Source organism: Chlamydotis macqueenii, chromosome 3 (genome assembly GCF_036417535.1).
Source record: "Chlamydotis macqueenii isolate bChlMac1 chromosome 3, bChlMac1.mat, whole genome shotgun sequence".
NCBI lineage: Eukaryota > Metazoa > Chordata > Aves > Otidiformes > Otididae > Chlamydotis > Chlamydotis macqueenii.
Window position 1 is genome coordinate 127,169,351 of NC_141558.1, and position 19,606 is coordinate 127,188,956.

At 48.8% G+C, this 19,606-nt stretch overlaps 1 protein-coding gene across 4 annotated transcripts in view; it reads left to right on the top strand.

Moving 5' to 3' along the window:
• The first annotated feature begins 7,387 nt into the window (after window positions 1–7,387).
• The window catches only part of RIN2 (Ras and Rab interactor 2), a 74,816-nt gene continuing 62,597 nt past the window's right edge, over window positions 7,388–19,606 (top strand). The window contains exon 1 of one of the 4 annotated variants that reach the window (XM_086744422.1): window positions 7,388–7,406. The gene's annotated coding sequence lies outside the window, so the exon portion shown is untranslated. Of the gene's footprint in view, window positions 7,407–7,805; window positions 7,918–8,029; window positions 8,158–11,904; window positions 12,036–19,606 lie in introns of those variants that run through there. The other 3 variants (XM_086744420.1, XM_086744419.1, XM_086744421.1) reach the window with 3 other exon arrangements.

Genomic DNA, 19,606 nt, shown 5'->3' on the forward strand with positions numbered 1-19,606 from the left:
CACCTGAGGCTTCTCCCCATCCTTGCATGGGGTGCCTAGACATGTTAACCACGCCCTGGAGAATAGTGCTTAATGTGGTTAGGGCTGTCAGTGCCAACATCCTTTGTTAGGCTGCCTTCAGGTTGCCAGTGAGCTGCACGGCTCCTTGAAACCGCAGCTCCTGACCCTTGGTGCTGGAAGGTGGACGCACACAGGCACTCCCGGTGCACCGTGCTTTCTAGAACGCTCCTGAAGCGGAAGCAACATAGGGCTTTGCTCTGAAAGGGAAATGTGCAGACACGGATTTGGGACAAACTGCGGGTATGTTGATTTTGTGGGGTTTTTTTCTCCCTGCTGTAACAGTGACCAGCCCTCTTAGCATAGCTGAACATCTGCCCGCTTCCCCTCCAGCTGCTCTAAGAGGGCCGCAGCTAGCATTCGCAGAGGGGGCGGCTCATCCTCAGCCCTCTGTCGGAAACAAATGACGCTCTGTAATTGGGGTGAGCCTTTGTCACGGTGCCAAGCAAATCACTAGAGAAGAGTAACACAGAATAAACAAAACCAGTGAAATAACACAGCCTGGGGAGAGCAGGTGCAGTGAAACCACTTCAAACCGGAGCAGTTGCTTTCTGCAGCGGCTTGCACAAGAAGACTTTACAAGCGAGCCTTTAAAGAATTCATGAAAGGGAAAAAAATGGCATAACTAATGTATCAGCTGCAGTGGAAATGTCTCCAACAAGTAACATTAAAGAGAGAACTCTGCTATTATCTTTGTGTGTGCAAACTTAAATCAACACTTGTCCTGCCTGGAATTCTTCGGTGCTGACTGCAGCGAGAGCTCGCGGTTTAGGAGTGGATTTTCTGCCGTTGCAGAGCAATGCCATCTAGGGCACGTGCACTTAGAGACACCAGCAGCAGTGTATCCGTCCTGAGTGACACAGCTTGCTGGATGGAATATTAATAACTGCTTATCACATACTGTGGGGATTTGCTCCTTTCCAATATCTGCTTCCAGTTTTCCGGAGCGTGCCCCGTGTCAGACATGAATGGGTAGTTCTGTCTCAACGGGAAAGCTGTGAGTTTCCGTATATACCGTACTGCCTCTGTAAATCCACTTGGTAGGTTTCATCTGTGCAGCACGGCAGGGATTATCGATGGTCCCTGATCTTCAGCTCCTGGAGGGCTCCGCTGTGGCTGTGAGTAGAGCAGCGGTACACGCGGACAGCGGATGCCAATGTTACACCTGACAGGCCAGATCTTGGCGCCCTGATTCAAAAAGCTGCTTACTCTGTCACTGAGATCCTCTCGTTCAGACCGAGCTGCCTGTAGAACATGGGTCTGCGTTAACTGAGCCTGGCCCGGTGCAGCTCTGACCTCGCTCCTGGCTGTCACAGCTCCCTCCAAGCCCAAGATTAAGCACCAGATGTGAGTAGGTAGCAATCTGATGGGTTCGATGGAGGTCCCTGGCAATAACTACTGATCAGCCTGGACTCCCGTGCATTCCATTTTAGGTACTGTCTTGTTCTCTTGCTTCCTGCCATTTGACTGTTGGCCTTTCTAAGGAATGGAGACAGTATCTAGTGGCACTTCAGGCCAATATTGTTTGTCTCTGTAATGGGTTTTCCTGTTCTACACACGCTAATTTTCTCCCCGCCGAAGAAGAGCAAGGGCTTTAACTCTCAAATCAATCTCAGGAGATCCTTCAAACTCCAAGGCTGCACACCAGCTTCTGGACTAGCCAGCTTCTGCCCGCTTCTGTAGGAGTTATGCTCGCTCAGAGCTTGTAATCCTCAGGTTATTTGCCTTGTAAGACTTGGATGATTTTACAAGCAGCTCCAAACTGAAGGAAAAATACTTGACCATAACGTGAAAGGACACTGGGAAATGTTACTACTTCCACTAATAAAGACAAGAGCTTTCACCATAGCTACAGGTGTCTTTCCCCTTCCCTTGAGTAACGGCAGTCTTGCTGCTACCCCAGCAAAGGGAGAGCCTGGTTCTCCTGCAGGTTCGTGGTGCTCTGGTTTGGCTGCCAAGAGATGATAAAGCACGTGCCCGTTGCTGCCTTAGAGCAGCATTTCCTCTGGGCACGAACACACACGTGCTCGCAGGCGTGGCGAAGCAGTGGGAGTCTTGGGAAGCAACGGGCAGATGGTAACAGCGTTAAGAGGCAGAAATTAAATTCATAATTACATTTATGTTGGGTCTGGTTAAACAGCACACTGTTAAAACATGCTGAAGTGACAATTAGTTGATCACAGTTCTCCCTAGTGATCTGTTTTCCCATAAATCTGTGTGGTGCATGTCACTTCTCATTGTCACTGGAGATTCGAAGCACGGTTGACTTTATTTAGCAAACAATTTTACGAGCAGGCTACAAACACACTCTCTTTTCCCTTTTTGTCTTCTTCAGTAGTGTTGCAAAGATGAAAGGATGACTCACAATCATTACTTTCCTGCAAGTTAAGACAGTTGGTGAGAGGAGGACTGGAAATGCCAGCCTGTGTTTTTTGGAAGATGATGAGAGCGTGTTCTCATTTGCCAGCACCCAAGCACGGTACTGAAGGCAGAGGCTAGTTTAGTTGGTAGCAGATGCTTCTGAGTGCTTTAAAACTGATATCCGATTTGAATGAACTCAAGTCACTGTGCTTCAGCCGTGAGTCTGAGACAGCATCAATGATTTAGACTTCTGGTGGAGTGAGGAAGCGATGACCCAAACACAGATCCAGCCACCCCTCCCCTCCTCCCCACGTGGTGCCACATAAAAGATACACGCTCAGCGGCGTGATCAGGATAGGGCTCTGATTCTGCCCAAGTTCCCCAGGATTACTCATAGCTAGTGTCTGGCAGTCATCACCTCCCTGGACAGGGATCTCATCACTACTCTCATGTCCTTTTGGCTCGGGCTGTAGAGGAAGGAATAGCTTTTGGCACATACGCAGCTGGAATGAGCGTTCATTGGCAGCTGGAGGCTCATTTTTGTGCCTTCCCTTCTTGCTCCCGGATCTAATGAGGCTGCTGGTGAGGAGATGGGATCAGATGCCACGGCCCCCACAGCTTCCTTGCACGGTGCTCAGATTGGGCAGGACGTGCGTGGTGCCCCTGGATTGCTCTTGGCCTGCATTTGGCAGAGGCTTTCTGAGAAACCTGGGGTTCTGGTCCACCTGCTCTTTGAGAGCTGGGATGTCAGAGTGCTCCCGCATCCCTCTATGGATATACATTTTATTTGAATACTGTTTTCAAATAAATACTTCAAATTAAAGAGGGGGAAGGTAAAAAGTAAGCGCTGCCGGGCAGGAAATGCAGTTTTGCAGCATTTCCACAAATTCATTTCCTAGCCGTCAGGAAGACGCGTGAAGACTGGCTGCTGTCGGGTATCTGATTAGAACCCCGCGATGGAAATCCGACTTGATGTGGAGGAAGGTTGAAAAGCTGTCGGCCAGATCACCCGTCATGAAACAAGGCTGAGAGAGTTGAACTTAAGAGCACAGCACCATGAAATAATAAAAGAGTAATTTATTCCCATGGATGCGGTGACTAACAATCATAAACAACTTGATTCCAGTGCTTTGCTATCAGCCTTAAAGAAGGGGGGAAAAAAGAGTTGACGAAGCAAAAAGAGTGGCTCTGCGATGAGTACAGAAAATAGAGGACACATTTTCTCCCTGCATACTGGAGATGCCGTATGAAGAAGCAGAAGTGACCTAGGGCTTTTTTTCATAGCATTTGTCCAGCCTGATTTTTGTCCAGTTTGTGTAGCCTTTAGTTCAGTAAATACAAGAGCACGATATACTTTAATAAATGCGTGCTAATGCCCTGCAGTTAATGGCATGACCAGTAAAAGCAGTTCCTTGTTCCGAATCATGCAGGCAGAGCTGGGAAGGGAACCGAAATCTCTTGAAAACCAGGTTAATCCAAAAGACATCGTCTCTTTCAAGAAACATTCTCCTGTATCCTTGTCAAGCTTTTCCCTGAGAGCAAGCAGGTAGCAGTCACATGCGGCGAGGGTGAGTCTGCCAGGCTCCTCTGAGCACCAAGGCCAGGTTTTATGCAATAAGAACTTTCCCGAAATACGGTAATGAGGATGTGAAGCAAAGTGCCATACTGGCGAGCTACTGTGTTGTCTCAGAAGGGAAAACTGACAAACAGGACCTAAGTCCCGGTTTTGAAGCTGTTTCTTTGCCTGACATGGGTATCTGGGCTCGTGGAAACAGCAAGAGGCAGTCATCAGCCAGAAGTCAAAGGGTGCAACCTTCAGCCTTCTCAAAACCCACCCTCAGGTTAGGTCACACACCTTGCCTGCTCCGTTTATTCAAGCAGTGGCTCTGTCTGTGTGACAATTCAAACAGTGACAGACAGCACCAAGATTAACCACCATCTGATGTCAGCATTTACCCTCACCAGTTTCAGGCCCCAGCAAATTGATGATCAGCTCTATTTTATTCTCCTGTTGGTAACATGGCTCGACCCAGGCTATCTGAAAGGACCAGGACCAGGACCATTGTCCTGTCCAGATGCAGGGAACACCCTCGCCTACAGTGATACTTCAGTGTTTGCCTCATCCACACCGAACAGTGCAACATGACCAGGTTGCTCTCCAAGGGGAAATTATTTTTCCGGGGGAGAGGAGGCAAGATGGCTCCACCACGCGTACCAGGCAGGCACAAATTAGCAGCAGAGCCAGCGATGCTCACAGAGAGCCAGCCTGAACAGCAGCAGCAAGGCCAGGCTGGAAAGGCTGCTTTTGGGGAATCCCTGGAGGTGGGAAGGAGCAGGTGTGGATTGCCTTGGCCTGGGATCCAGCTGCACCAGCCCTGGGGAGCCGGAGCTCCCAGCTGCCTAGGACTTCTCCCTCCACTGAGCTTTTTGAGGTTCCTGGTGTCTCTCTTGTGGCTTTTGACTGTATGAAGGTTTGGAGTATATGGCTTACAGGGTCAGGAGAGCTGTCTGCCTCGGCACTGGTGAACGCTGAACTAGGAAGCACTCTCTGTGGCACCAAATTTTTTGTGAAGATGGAATATCCTCTGGATCTGGAAGATGAAGAGGTGGAACAAGGAAAGAGTCTGCGTCACCGTACACAGCAGGTCGTGCCCGAGCCCAGAACAGCTCAGGGTCCCAATACCAGCCTCACTACAGCTTGCAGAAAAACTAGTTGGCTCAGTTCTATGGGGTTTGTTCACTTGTTGGTTTGTGGGTGTTTTTTTTACTTTCCATGTGTGTAGATATCCATGTCCCCTCTGCTTGCTGTATGAAAAGGTCATTAGGAAAACAAAACACAACACCTAGGTCTGCTTTGCTCTCGAGCAGTTTTTGCTGTGCCTCCTTCATGCAATTTGTCTCATCTCCCTCCTCCTTTGTTTTAAAACACAGCTGAGCACCAAAGTTTTGCAAAACAGGACAAGAAATTCGACTTACAGCCCAAAGTGTGATATGCACAATACTTCCAAGGGATAAGATTTTGAATGTACTGAAGTAATCCCTGTCACATGCTATAAACTGAAACACACATCTTGTTTTAAGGTGAGAAAAGATCACTCTGAAGTCACCAGTGAACATGGATGCACCTCCAGAGCTGGGAGACCACACAGGCCATCCCATGGCGCAGCAGCCACAGGAGGTAGATCCCCGTGACTCATCTGCCTTCCCTGTAAAAAAAGCTTCTCTTCTCCCTCCTGCAGTGCTCACGGCGATGTGGCAGGCGTCTAGGACAGGAGCCAGTGGAAGAGGGCAGTCTCTTGACACAGGAATCTCGGCTGCCACGAGAGAAGCTGGCTGGAGGAACGAACAGTTGCTGCTCCTTGCTGCAGTGGCCAGGGTGTGAAAGCAGATAAGCAAGTCTATTTCCTATCGCCTCAGTATCTACTGAAGACACTGGAGATCCCAGTTTTCCTCTGTACTTGCGATGGAAATAAGAAACGTTTTGCTTTTCAGAGCTAAAGTACATACTGCCCAGGCCCCGTCAAACCAAATTAGGTGGGAAAGCCTCCCTCACCTTGCCCCACCTCACCGTATATAACACAGTGATGCAGCAGCTGGGGGGAGGCTAAGTGCCATTTCTCGTCCAGACTAAAGTTCTCTAGGGCATCCCACCAATGCTTAAAGCCTTCTGCCTACACATTGGTCTCTGCCCCACACCCATACGATGACAAATACAGCCCAGATATTCAAGGCTTGGAAAAAAATCTCATTTTTCTGCAGGCTTACTCTATGTATAGAAAATCCTGCCAGGCCCATGCTCACAGCTGGATTGTGGGGGGTCTTGATCAAGGGATAAATAAGAAACACAAGCCATGAAATCTCACCCAGGTACTTGAGAGCCTGTATGCGGCAAAGTGTTTTCCAGTAAATTTCCTCCAGGCCTTGGGGCTCAGTTCTGTTCCAGTTTGGCAGGGCTGGCTATGTCCTAACTTGCCTCTCATTTACTGCCTCTTGTTTGCTCTTGTTTTCCTCTGTGGCTGGCAGGCACCTTACTGAATGGCTCCCAAGTGCTTTTGGAGGGGCAGTGGTGTCTCCCCCCCTCTCTGTAAGGGTAGCCAAGGGCTCTGACAGCTATGCCAAGCCAGGCGCTGCAAAATTGGACTTTAGTACCATCTACTAGGCTGCCTGAATAAACACCAGCAGCTTCCAGAGGTAGCAGGACTGAAACGTCAGTCACAGTACCCCTTGTGCGCTATGCTTTTTAATATCGAAGTTCTGTGTGGTATGTGGCAGGCGGAGCAGAAAGGTTTCAGTGGCCCTTGAGACAGCGTGCAGAACTCCCCACTGCTTTCACAACCCGCAAGCACGATTACTTCAACTGCCTCCAGCTTGCGTCAGAAAAGTTTCACATCTCTGTCAAAAGACGGCTATAGATTACACGAAAGCTGCAGAAAACAGAAGCTGCTCAGATGCGTTAAGTGGTTGCATCCATGAGCCAGCTGGGTCTCTCTTGCCTGAAGATTAGTGCCCACTTTCGCGGAAGCCATGGGTTAATGTAAACGTCACCACCTCGCAGATAAGACAGCACTGCTTTGTCCTGCTTCCTCACAGCTAGGTAGGCAGCCACCTTTTGTTTGAATCGTCTGAATTTTGGAATTGCTATAGCCCCTTTCAGTAGATTTTTCCACCGCTGTGTCGTTGAATGTGTTCCTAATTACGCTGGACATGTCAGCTGCTGCCTTCAGTGTGGCTGCTGGCATTTTTAATGCGTACGCTATTTATGCAGCAAGCAGCTGCCAGACTGGAAGGGAAACCTTGCGCTCATTGTTTTGTTATTGAGACAACTTGCACTGAAGTCAGCCTAATAAACTCGGGAAGCGCTGTGTTAGGATCCTGGAATGAGCCGTGGAACGCGCGCAGCCGAACGGCATCGGTGCTGCCATTTGTTTTCCGCAGTTCGTTACGGAGTCAGTGGAGGGACACGGGACGAACCCTACAACAAAACAGCGGTGTGTGAGGGGTGCACGCCGCTGCCCCGAGCCGCCTCCCGCCCGGTTTGGGGCCCGGGCGGTCACGGCAGCGGCCGGGAGTGCGTCTGGGGCACGCCCCGGCCCCCGGTGCTCGGGCAGTCCGCGATGCCGGCACGGGCCCTTACCGCCGCGGAGGGGCGAGCGGCGCCGGGGAGCTCCCCTCTGCCCGCGGCAGCCCCCGCGCCGCGCTGCACCGCCTCCCGGCCCGGGTGAAGATGGCGGCGCCGGGCCGGCCGGCTGCACGGCGAGGGCCGGGCGGGGAGGGGAGGGGAGCGCAGCGGGAGTCCGGCGGGCGCTAGCAGCAGGCGCATGGCGCAGGCGCCGGGCCCCGGAGGGGAGCCGGCTCCGGGCGAAGGGAGGGGAGGGGCGGCCCGAGCCCGGCGGCGCGGAGCACAAAGCCGCGGCCCCTCTGCGTGCCCGGCTCGGCTCGGCCCGGCCCGGCCGGGGGCGGCTCCCGCCGGCGCTGCCCGTTGCTGGCCGGCGGCGCGAGGTAAGGGGCGGGTGCGGGGGTCACGGCCGGGCGGAGGAGGCGGGCGCAGGAGGGCTCGGGGCGGCGCGGCGCTGCTGGGGACGAGCACGGGGGCGCGCCGGGCCGACGCCGGGCGGAGGGGACCCGCGGGGCCGGGGCTTCCGCGGCCGCTTGAAACCGCCTCCCCGAGAACGCGCCGCGGGAGCGGGCGGGCCGGGGGAGGCGAGGGCCGCGGAGCCGGCAGCAGCCGCCGGGACGCAGGTGAGTAGCTGGGCTGCGGCTGGTGCTCTGTTCCCCGCCCCCTTCCCCAGCTGGGCTCCCTCCTCCTCTGGCGGTGGCCGCGGCCGAGGGAAGGCCGGGTCGGGCCCGTCTCCCCGCGGCACCTCCCGGGGGACGCCCTCCTTGGGCCCGCGCAGCCCTGGCTGCTGCTCGGCCGCTCGGCGCCAGGCCGCTGCGCAGGGGCGGGGGCCGCCGGCGGGGAGCCCGCTGCCTGCCCTGGCCTGGCCGGGCCGGCCGGGGACCCTCTGGGCGCTTCCCGCTGCCCCTCCGGCCACCCTCCCTCCTGCCGCCGGACTGGGCCGTGCGGCTTGGAAGGAGAAGCTTCGTGCGCGTTGGCAGCGCGGCGCTAACCCGGCGCGGGGCCTGCGGGTAGGGCACGCTGTGAGCGGTAGTTTAGCTGGGCTTATCGAAGAGTTTTCGGTCTGGGCATCCGCGTCCCTTTTCTGACTGGAATGGGGGTTCCTGGGGGCCAAAAGATGGGGATACAACGTATGTCTGGCCAGCTCCTCCTCTTGAATATTTCCTTAGACATACTGTGGTAAAAGTTCATTTTGAATCGCGTGGGTGTGATTTGGTAGATGTGGAAAAGCAGAAGGTGTGCTTGAGTCCTTTGTCTTCTCATCCTTCTGAGCTACTCCGCTCTCGTTTATGTTATTTGCTCATTTCCTGAAGTGTAACTCTTAAGCCCCTTTAAGTCGGGAGCATCTTTATGTGCCTTTGCCAGCACAGCTGTGTTGACGGGGACGGAGCAGAACGTGAGTTACACCTGGTGCTTCTGTGCGGGCGAAAGGCCCTGGGGGTGGACGGGACAGTGCCCTTTCTCCATCGGAACAGAGCTTGCGGGGGGCGGCTGAGGGACTCCTCCTGCCTGGAGTGAACCGCGCTGCGGGAAGGCGTGTTTGCCCAGGTGCGGGCTCTGAGGCTGATGAGGCAGTGCCTAGAAGGGCAGGTGCTCAGAGCTGTGGGCTCTGCCGCTCCACAGCAACTCCATCTTCGATTCAACTGTATCTGAGCTAACTCTGAGTAATTTCTGTTTTGCTGGGATAAAATGTGCTAGTATAGCTGTGAAACCAAGCTCTTGCCTTTCCTCAGGCCAGATTAATGTTAAATTTCATTAGTTTTAGATCTATTTAGGTCTAAAAGTATTTAATTGTTAGTAGCTTACTTGGGAACTGAATATTAGATGAGCAGGAAGTCTATGGTAAATAGAATTGTCTGTTAATCACGCAACTATGCAAGAAAATTGTGCTGTGATTCTGAAGACATTTATATGGAACAATCCTGTGTGTTTTACCATATGTAATCGCAGGATGCATTTCATTTCGTTGATAGGATTTGTATTTGATCCACTGCCTCGTTCTTTGTGTTAATTAAAAACATAAACCAAGTAATAACTACCGAGAATATCAGCCATATTGACTCTTTTGAAAATGATGATGAACAGCTGTGTGGAACAAGATTCCAGAATGTTACTAGGAATGCACTCACTAAATGGGTTTTGAGGCTGACTTTTTTTTCTCCAAGGGCTTTCTGTAGGTTTCAGTCTGTTCATATTCAGTAAACTTGTAAATGTTTATTTTCTGTTTGGTTTTGCCCCTTACCAGGTTTCTGATCAGACAGTACGGTTGGAAAGGGGCTTCCAGGGTAAGGTCAGTCTGCCAAGCCTCGGTTGTGCCATCGGTTTCCTCTCTGGCTAAGGCTTTAAATGGACAGCTAGTGTAAATTTTAGTCCATGCTGAGAAATTTATACATGTTAAGCTTCAGGGTTTCGAGATTGCTTGAAAAACTTGTGGTGGCTTGAGAAACTTTTATGCTGAACAAGGTACAAACCCAGGAATGCACAAGGTACAAACCCAGGAATGCACAATCTCTGCTGTTCAGAGCACAGAAGGCCCAAGTGTGGTGTGGATTTTTTTTTTTTTTTTTTTCCTCCATAAGTTCAAATTCTCTTGTGTCAGGGTTATGGCACGTGAGTGGTATGAGGCTGTGCTGGCCAGGGGTCTGCTGGCAGCCTGTGTGGCGGGGTAAGTGTGGGGAGGCTGTTGAAGCCGACTCTGGCAGATTGCTCTGTCACCCTGTTGCACTCCCAGCCCGTTTGGTGTCCCTTGCTCTAGCTCTGAGGTCCCACTGGGAGGTGTGGTCGTGGTCTGTGTGTGAAACTCCACTCCAGTGTCCCCCTCCCTAGCTTGCTGAAGCATATAGTGTGTGATTAGCTGTGTGAGGGTTTTGATGTGTGGCTAGCAGGATCAGGGAAGTTGGCTCCTGCTGCTCTCAAGTATGTCTGATGTAAAGACTATTACCTCTCTTACTTAAAGGTTTGGGGGCATTTTTGGATTGTTTCTGAAGACAGATCAAACAGAGTAGTTACTAAGGCACTGAATGAATTGTATGGTGACTAAATTTTTTACGAGGGAACTACTGCTTTAAGGAAAAAATAAAAGAACAGTGCTGTCAATATAGCAGTTAAAGAGCTTCTGTTACCTACTAGAATAATGTAGCTGTCACATTGTTGTGACAAGCAAGGAGTCTCCCATCAGCAGGAGGGAGTTGACAGAGTACTGTGTGAAGGAGGTATGGTCTCAGTCCTTTCCTTAACACACGCTACCAAACCATAGTCACAGCTTTCAGCCCTGTAGGAGGGCTTTCAACCCCCCGCTGAGGGTTCGGGAGCTGAAAGGGATTCAACAGCAAAATCGTGGTCTTACCTTGCAGATGTAGTGAATCCAAGCACAGAGTGAAGCAGCATACAGAAAGCTGGTTCTGTGTATTGCAGGCTCTGTGGTTGTAGGGGCTTGCCTGTGGCTCTAAATACTTGGCATACCATACAGATCTCAAAAATAAGAGGCTTACATACCTCTGATCTGTAATCGGAGGCTTATCAAGATGCGTCCCACAAAAAAAAACCCTCTAAAATTCCTTCCTTAAGAGTTGTTTGGGGAGGCTGCTAAGCAGAGTCAAGTGTTGCCAGCTAAGCCATTTGTTTTGTTTGAGTCATGTATCATTCAACTGGTAGTGTGCATCAGGAGAGGAAGTGTAACTAAGTGTTTGGCACCGTGTTAAACTGAGTTGTTGTGTAACAAAACACAGAAGTGATGTGGTAGGAATTGGATGGACGTGAGGCTCCAATTTCCAATACATGTCTTAGTGTAGAACACTGACAGTAAATTATTTCTGACACGTAAAATGCTGCAGCAAGGCACTTAATGCAGTGCAGTTATCTCGTATTTTCTTATGAAGGATGTGACTGAGGGCTGGAAAGAATGTCACGTCCACTTCTTAGTATTTATGGTGCTTATGACCTAGAGTAGGACTACTTATGGTCATTAGTTTTATCTGATGTTCAACAACCTGCAGTTACCCAATCCTAAGGCATGCTGGTTCAGCCTACCGTACTTGTTCAGGAGTATTTGCAGTTTGAGCAGGACAAGGAGAAGTGGCTGGCAGGGACGTGGAATTTTCTTTCTCTTGGCTGCTGCGAGCCCCAACACAGTTTGTTTGTGGAAGAGCAGCTGCTGCGGCTGAGCATTCTTGGCTATACAGTCTGAAGTGCTTCTGTGATCTGATCCTGCTTTTGGTCTGGGCCCTGTGTGATGCGTACCTGACAGGGAGACATTCTATTCTGTAACCCAGCCTGGTCTAATTCATCCTAGAGGGGCTCTTGTAGAAGGACCAAGAGAAACATGTACAGTCTTTCCTCTGCCTCCTTGTTCTGCAGTGCTGCCACAGAAGTGAAAGGTGGTGAAGGACCTACCAGGCATCACAGTGAGTCTCAGCCCACGGCTGCCTCCGCACTGGGCCTCCTGCCCTGAACAGCACCCGCTCTCACAGCTGATGATGTGGTTCGCAAGACGGAGACGTAGGTTCGTGCAGTGTGGAAGCACAAGTCCTTTTGTCATCTGGGCCCTGCGCTCCTTGACCCAGTCACAGAAGCCCTTGTGAAAAGCATGCGTAAAGCCTGCGCTGCCGCTCTGCGAGCACGTGATGCGTGTGAAGCCGTCCCGTGAGGTGTTCGTGCAGCACAGGCCGTTTTGTGAGACGTCACCCCACGGCCTGTGGTGCTTTGGTCAGAGAGGATAAGGGTCGACTCCTTAAGCAGCACACGTCCTGATGGGTGTGCTCCTCTGGCCTGCCCAGCCGAGCAGCACTGGGCTGCAGCTGTGGGGCTGGCAGTGGTGGTGGAGGTGAGGGCTTCTCCCTCTGTGGCAGCCTGTGCCCCCAGGGGTCCCTGTGGTGGGTCCTGGGCTGGCCCCATCGCTGCGGCAGCCCTGGCCCAGCCTCCCCTTTGACGCCCTTCTTGTGGAAGCAGGGCTGGTCTGCCTTTTGCGTTCGTAGGGTGTTGTGGCTGAGAAGAAGTCCTGGGCGGGAGCTGGGTGAGGAGAAGGAGATTGGTGAAGGACTGGTGACTGAGAGAGGGGCTGTTTGGCTCAGTGGGGGGTTACTCCAAAACCTGCGCCTGGTGCGTGAGGAGGCAGAGGAAGCAGAGTAGGAGTCTCAGCGCAGGAGTGTTAGTGACACACTTTTTTCAGCCGAGTGTTGTTTTCAGGCAAAACAAATAGGAGAATAACATAGCGTAGCATTCCCAGGATCTCTAATGCTTGGGAAGTCCGTTGTTTGTGAGGATCATCCCTCAGTTGAAGTAGGGCAGGCATAGTTCTCCTCGCTGTAAGCTTTGTGCTCACTCTTAGCAACTTCAAGGGAGTTGCTCCTGAATTTATGCTGTTAGTTGTGAATGCTGCCTCAGGCCCAAGAGCTTGGTTTTATCCTTGTAACTTTCTGCTGCCTTTGTAGTTTTTCTGAGCCTATGTATGTAAAGCCTGTGCTTAACTCTTTCAAATAAACCTGAAAATTTTGCAGGATGACTAAGGCCATATTTCTATTTGGGTTTTTTTTTTTTTCTTACATATAATTTGTTGAAAATTTGCAGGAAGATTTAAATGTGTTCTCTAAGAAAAGTGACTAAAATTGATTGTCTTATAGTTGCAAGACTGGTAGTATATCCATTCCTTGTGTGCTCGGGAGAAGCTGGGAAATATTTTTTGTCTGCTGTTCAGTCTGAGTTAGTCTGATTTGCAATTATGTGAAAATAGTCATCTGTCTGCTGGAGTGCTTCGAAAAGAAGCTGACTGATAAAGCAGATGGGGATTTTTGGTGGTTTTGTTTTTCTGCCTTAAGATCAGCGGATAAAAACTTCACATGAAGGAAAACAAATTGTGGAGCTGCAGTCACATTCCCTCGGTAGGTTCATTCTGGTTTTGTTTGTTTGTTTTTTTTTTTTGAAATGCTGTTCTAAACAATTAGTTCAGGTGAAAATTACTGAGCATTCATGCTATACTGTTCTCTTTGAAGCTGGCAGGGATTCTGCCATCAATATGAATACGGGAGAGGAGTATGAAGCTCTCACTATGATAGTGTGGAGGCAGCAAAAGGAAGTTATTGGAGTCCTACCAGTCCTCTGGCAGGAATAATGGGATTTTGTGGAATGTAATTATCATATATGTTTTGGAATTAATGGACCCATTTGTGTTGGGTGTTGTGTGAAAAGACTGTTAATGATGCTGCACCATGGAGGATTCAGGTCCATGAGGATGATGTGTAACAGGAGGGGAGGATGAGACAAAGGAAGTGCATTTTTCCTTCTGACTTGGGACAGAGTTTCCAGGATAGCCTTGTAAATGAAAGGTTTTGGAAGATGTCTTACCTGTGACTTGTCTCTGAAGAGTAAAAGCCCTACCTTGCACATAAGCAGGTGTCTTCCTGAGGTCTGAAAATTCTAAATAGTTTTATATAGTATTTAAAAACTATGGGACATATGCATAGCTGCAAATTACTGCTGCTCCATTACAACCAGTGGAGCACTGCACATTGGTTCTGGTGAGGGATGCTAACAGTTATGTCCCCCAATCTCATGTATACAGATTTAGAGGCAGAAACAACTTTATTCCGAGGGGCTTTCCTCAGGAAAGAAAGCTTTTCTTGCTCCAGAATGTGAATGTCATCTGGCCAAATGCCCGGGACTAAAAAGAGTGCTTTAAACGTGATTTCACAAGTGTCTTGAAAAGGAAAAACAAAAACTTTTTTGACTTATAAATGGTTCTTTTTTTTTTTTTTTTTGCATCCAAAATTATGTCTTTGGCTTCTACTTTATATTTGCTGAATACAAATCTGCACTTTTAAGTAATTAACTCTGGGGCTCTTTGACCCTGACTTTGTTGAAACATACTTCCAACACAAAAACAGCCCAAAGTCTTACTGGTTTTCCTTTCATGCATGACGTGTATGACATATGCTGACATTCCCTTTCTTAGCTTGCCCATGGATCTGTAGGCTTGTCTTCCTCTTAATCATTGGTTTAGTAGTTTCTCTTAATGGATGATGCTTTTTGAACATATGCCAAAATACATTTGAGAATGAATGTGTGGAAAGCAGGAGAAATATTTAGTTGCCTGTGTTCCTCATGGAGTTACTGGTTCAGGTGAAGGCTCAGAGCTGTGGAGCGTGCGAGGACGGCAGAAGGCCGGTCTGAAGGAGTGATCAGAGCAGCACATGGAGTCAGTGCATTGAGAAATGTAATTCACCATGGAAGAGCACCCTCTTCTGTCTTCCTGCCCTGCGCATATCTGGTCAGGTCCTCAAGGAAAAAGCCAAATGCTCTGGCAGAGGGTGGTTTCTCCTGTGTGGAGTGATGGACAGAATTGCTAGCTGTTTTCCAGCTCTACCTGTGCCTGTGGGCCCGTGCGGCACGATGCTGCCTTTTACTCAAACTTCGTGCTGGTTCTGTGAGTGAGCCTTGCGATAACTTTAACTTGGGAATTAATTAAGGCCCGAACTGAGGTCTGGGTGTGCCTGCTGCCAGTTTTGGATCTGCTTGTGTGGGAAACTGCTCACCACTTTTTGCAAAGAAGTTAAGTTTTTAAACTGAATTTTTTTTTTTTTAGTAGAACCACAAAACAAAACCATAACCTTCACAAAAATAAACACGAATCCTTTAGCCAGCTGGGGCCTTGGCATGCTTTATGATGCATAACTTGCTGAGACTGTAATTTCTTAGGAAAACAGTTAGATGTTGGCAACTATGAGATGCCAACACTCAGTAAATTGTCATAATAAGCTATTTTAGCTGCAGCTGAGGATTTAAAAAATAGTAATCTTTTTTAATTGTTCACAGTAGTTATAGCAAGATGAAAAAATCATAATTTGAACACTTTGAATAGCGTGGGAGAAGGAAGCCAAGGTTCCTGCAGTGTGTTTGGTTTGCCTGTCCGGGAACCTTCAGGGTGCTCTAGGTGATTTGAATTGTGTCTGCCCGTGTGCCATGACCCCGACTTTGTACATGGGCTTTACTAGCATCTGTCTAGAGACAGCTGTTTAAAATGGTGGTTGTTTTGGAAGTTGACAAGAGTTCAGTTTTGGGAGGTGTGAATAGAAAATGTGACTTTTCAGTCCTGTGACTTTTACTGCTGGTGTTTTGAACTTATTTGACCGCAATAGTAGCTGTGGTAAAACTCATCCTGAAGTGTTTCTCTGAACGTGTTTTAGACTGGGGAGCTGCTGCTGAAGCCTTCGTAAACTTCCTTTAAATAATTGAAATTTTAGGAAATTACCTTTGAGCCATGAATAAACTCTTCCACTAGTTCAATATGTTGGACTTGTAAAACTGTTTAAGTCAATTATGAATGCGGGTCAGGAGTCTGCTAGTCCCTCTCCTGTGTCCCGAAAGGTGCCCTGTCTGCCTGCCCTGCCATGTGAGAGGTGGTCTGTGGCTCTGCTTTAAAGGGGAGTCAAATCCAGGAACAATCAACAAAAGCTTTTGCACAGCAGCAATATCCGAGTCTTACCAACTTGTCGTGAGGAGTTATGCAAAAAGCCTCAATTTCAGCTTGTATCAGTGGTCTTCATTTTATGTAGTATGTACCTCTTTGCAAACTGCATTGCTTGGGATTTTTGGCTTATTTGATCAGAGAAAAAGTGAAGATTCACCATCAAGTGAGCAGCTAACTTTCCTTTTGGATAATTCAAACTTTCTATTTAGTGGTTCTGTAAAAATTCTTAATTCATGTCTGTTGCACTGATAAGTAAGTGCACAGCTCCTCCATTTTGGCAGGAGTTCCCTACAAAGATATTCTCAGCATTGGTTTTGCAGTATGTCCCTTAAAATATTTTGTTTCATTGCAAATTTTTTTCTAGAAGGTATGATCAGCCAAGATAAATATTTGGTTTGTTACGGTGCATTTTTTGATGTCTATATGAAAGACATCTCTTGGTGTTTCATGAATGAGGGGGCATCTGTTAGTTTTCATTTACAGTGCACTTCCAGTACGGTTAACCGCGGCTCTGGAAGCTGGAGAAGTGTTTCAGCTCTCTCTTGATGTCTTGTTCCTTGCTAAGGAAACAAGGTCCACTAGCACATGCACACCCTTTCGGCAGATGTGCCAAACATCTTCCCTTACTGCTGGTAGCCTATTTGCCATGCCGTAGTCCAGACTTGAGAACCATTGCATTTACTACTCCACAGTGAGCTGGACGCTTTTTTTTTTTTTTTTTTTTTTTTTTTTGTGTCACAGCCTGAGAGCTGTGTCTAAATTCAGCCTTTAAAGTTTATTTTGGGCCAAGGAATATGTAATACTGTGTCAATGCTACTGATGCTCTGTGTGTTGCTTTTGATAATCTGCTGTTTCGCTTATCATTTAAAGTTGGTTTACACGTTTTAAGAACAGACAGTAGGTGATAGTTGCCTTTCAATAATTACTAATAGTGTTCTAATAATGGCTAGAACATCACTAGTTCTAACGTTGACCATCTAATAATAAAGTTCCTGCAGGCTTTTGGAAATACCTATGGAGTACAGAATGTAAAACTGAGGAAAGTCCTGGGCCTTGGGATGAGCTGAGTGGTAGATTTGACTGAGGATTGCTGGATGGAGACACTAAGTTGGAAGTAGTGAATTGAAGACAGTAGTCTTAGCATCAACATACTGTTTCATACCACCTTTTTCTTCACAAAGAAAGGTATGTGTTTGTCGGTGTAGTTAAAACTCCTGCTAGGAGGCAATGCATCAGTTGTGATGGGAAGACTTCTTGGGGCTTTATTGTGTTGGGCCTTCCAGTTCTCACGCACGGGTGGATGTCCCATTCTCTGCACTGTTCTGTCCATGAGGATGTTTCCTTTCAAGGCAGGAACGGGCTTGTAACACTGGTTAGAAGTGTTTCCTCTGTGTTGAGGCGGAGTGTGCCCTTTGGGCCCAACAGAATGGGAAGACAGCCTTTATTTCACTAGTGGCGATCTTCATTTGGAATATTTTACTGGAATCTGGTGCATCAAGAGGACAACAAATTTCAGAAAGGTAGGTCATGGGTTCAGCCCATGCTCATGAGGTTTCCATTCAGCAAGGCGTTTACGTATCTATAATTTTTGCTATGAATGGTCCATCGGGTTTTCTCTGTGCTTTTCCTAACTGACGCACTTAGTTAAACAGCACTAATGCAGCATAGGCCAACAGATCTCGTTTAACTCCTGAAACTCTGGTAAAGGTCCTGACAAAAATAGAACATGAAGTCTAGCAACTTACGGATTGTATACACTGTCCCTGACATCTGCAAAACCCTGTTTGGTCTGAAGGTATGATCTCCAAAGAACGATAGCTCGTGTGAAGTTTTGGCTGAGTTCGTTATGTGTGATGCCTGTGGGCGAGTCTTTCAGCATTCTATGGAATCCCTTGCTTTTATTCATCCGGCATCTGGTGGCTGCCATAGAAAACTGATTGCCAGTTGAAAGCTTTTTGTCTTGGGCTTGCCAGCTTTTAATTGAAGGCAATATGGTTATTTGCTCGGCTACTTAAACCTATTTCTAGGCTAGCATCTCTTCCCTGCCTTTCAAACAGTCATTAACCCCAGGAAGGCCTTGTATCTTCCCCTTTCAGATCCAGTTCAGCAAAGCACTGGCACTGGAGTCAGTGCCACTCTAGTGTGTTGAGTCCTTGGGTCTGTGTGGTGAATGTGTAGGCGAATTCCAAATTGCACGTATGATGATGAATGTTTAAATGCCAGACCTCCCGAGGCTACACAGAAGTGTCTTGGGTTGTTGGAAAGTGGCTAAGTTGTCATTTCCAGGCACAGTCTCTTAAGGTCCAGCCTTAGTGGATGTGAAATGGCAAATTAGACTGTTTCCTTTCCAGGCCTGAATACGAGACGGTGGTGTCAGCGTAACTTGTGTGAAATGTGTGAGTGCAAGGATAGGTATGTGTGTGAGTGGATTCATGCGTTTGAGGAGATAGGAGAGAGATGGTTTTTTTTGTGGCAAGCTGCTAGGAAGCATGGGAGCTCTGTGAAGGTGCTTGTGGGCTTGGAATGCATTTCTGATCAAGGGATTAATGAACAATTGTCAAAAGTTGACTGAACATGCAGGCTTCAAACAAGGAGTTATTCCTGCTGAGTTCTGTAGTGCTGTTAGAGTGAGGTGTTTGGTGCTGTGCAACGAAGCAATGGTAGAAAGCTCAGAGTAATCACCCACAGGATGGGCAGAGCCTGGAAGGAGAAACGGAGCTGCGGGGTGAAGAGTGATTTAGATGTTTTTAAAGCTGAATTACAGGCTGGGTCTCTTTCCGCTATGCATTGCCAAACCGTAGATTCCCTGGACAACAGAGGGACCACTGCAGTTATATTCTGCAGAATATGACTTTTATCTGAAGGGGCAGGGCGGGAAATAGGTCCTAGCCCTTCAAGCTAAGCATAAATTTAGGAAACATGAGCTGAATGCAGTCAGGCTGGCAGCTGATAGCAGCTGCTTCTGTTATGCTTTGGGCTGTAAAGGGAAGCAAAAGAGCTTTGCCTCTGCTGTAGGCAAACCCTGTAGCGGCATTAGGAAGCCCACCCAGCTGATTAGAACAGCCCCTCTGGGCTGGTGAAGGAGGGAGTGGGACGAGTGGATGAGTAATCCCTCTAGACTTATGCTTTCCTGGGTGTCAAGGGGCGCTCAACGTCAAATGCCAGCTAATGACCGGGCAGGGAGAGCATGTTGGCCTCGGCAGGGTCTCTCTGGCCAGCTCCACTTGTCCTGTGTGCAGGCCTTGGGGGAAATAATGGAGTATGCTTGATGTCTGTCATTGGGAGGAAGCTGATACCGGCTCCTTGCTGGGCATTGTTCATGTTCACCTTCTCCAGTAGAGGCTGGGCTGGGATTTTGCAAGCAGGAGGGGACACAGGACAGTGATCCTGCCCACGTGAGGTCATGGTCCACAAACTGTGAAAGGTGTTTATTTCCTCCTTTATTTGCCTTTCAGTGCTATAGTTTTGGGTGGAAGGCATAATGGGAAAGAAATCATGAGTTTCAGGGTGGATTGAGTTCCTGTGGCTCAGTCACAGCAGGTCAAGTTACTCACTTGAGAGATTTGTTACTCCCCAGAGACGTGGGTTTCTGTTTGCAAGGGATGCATCAT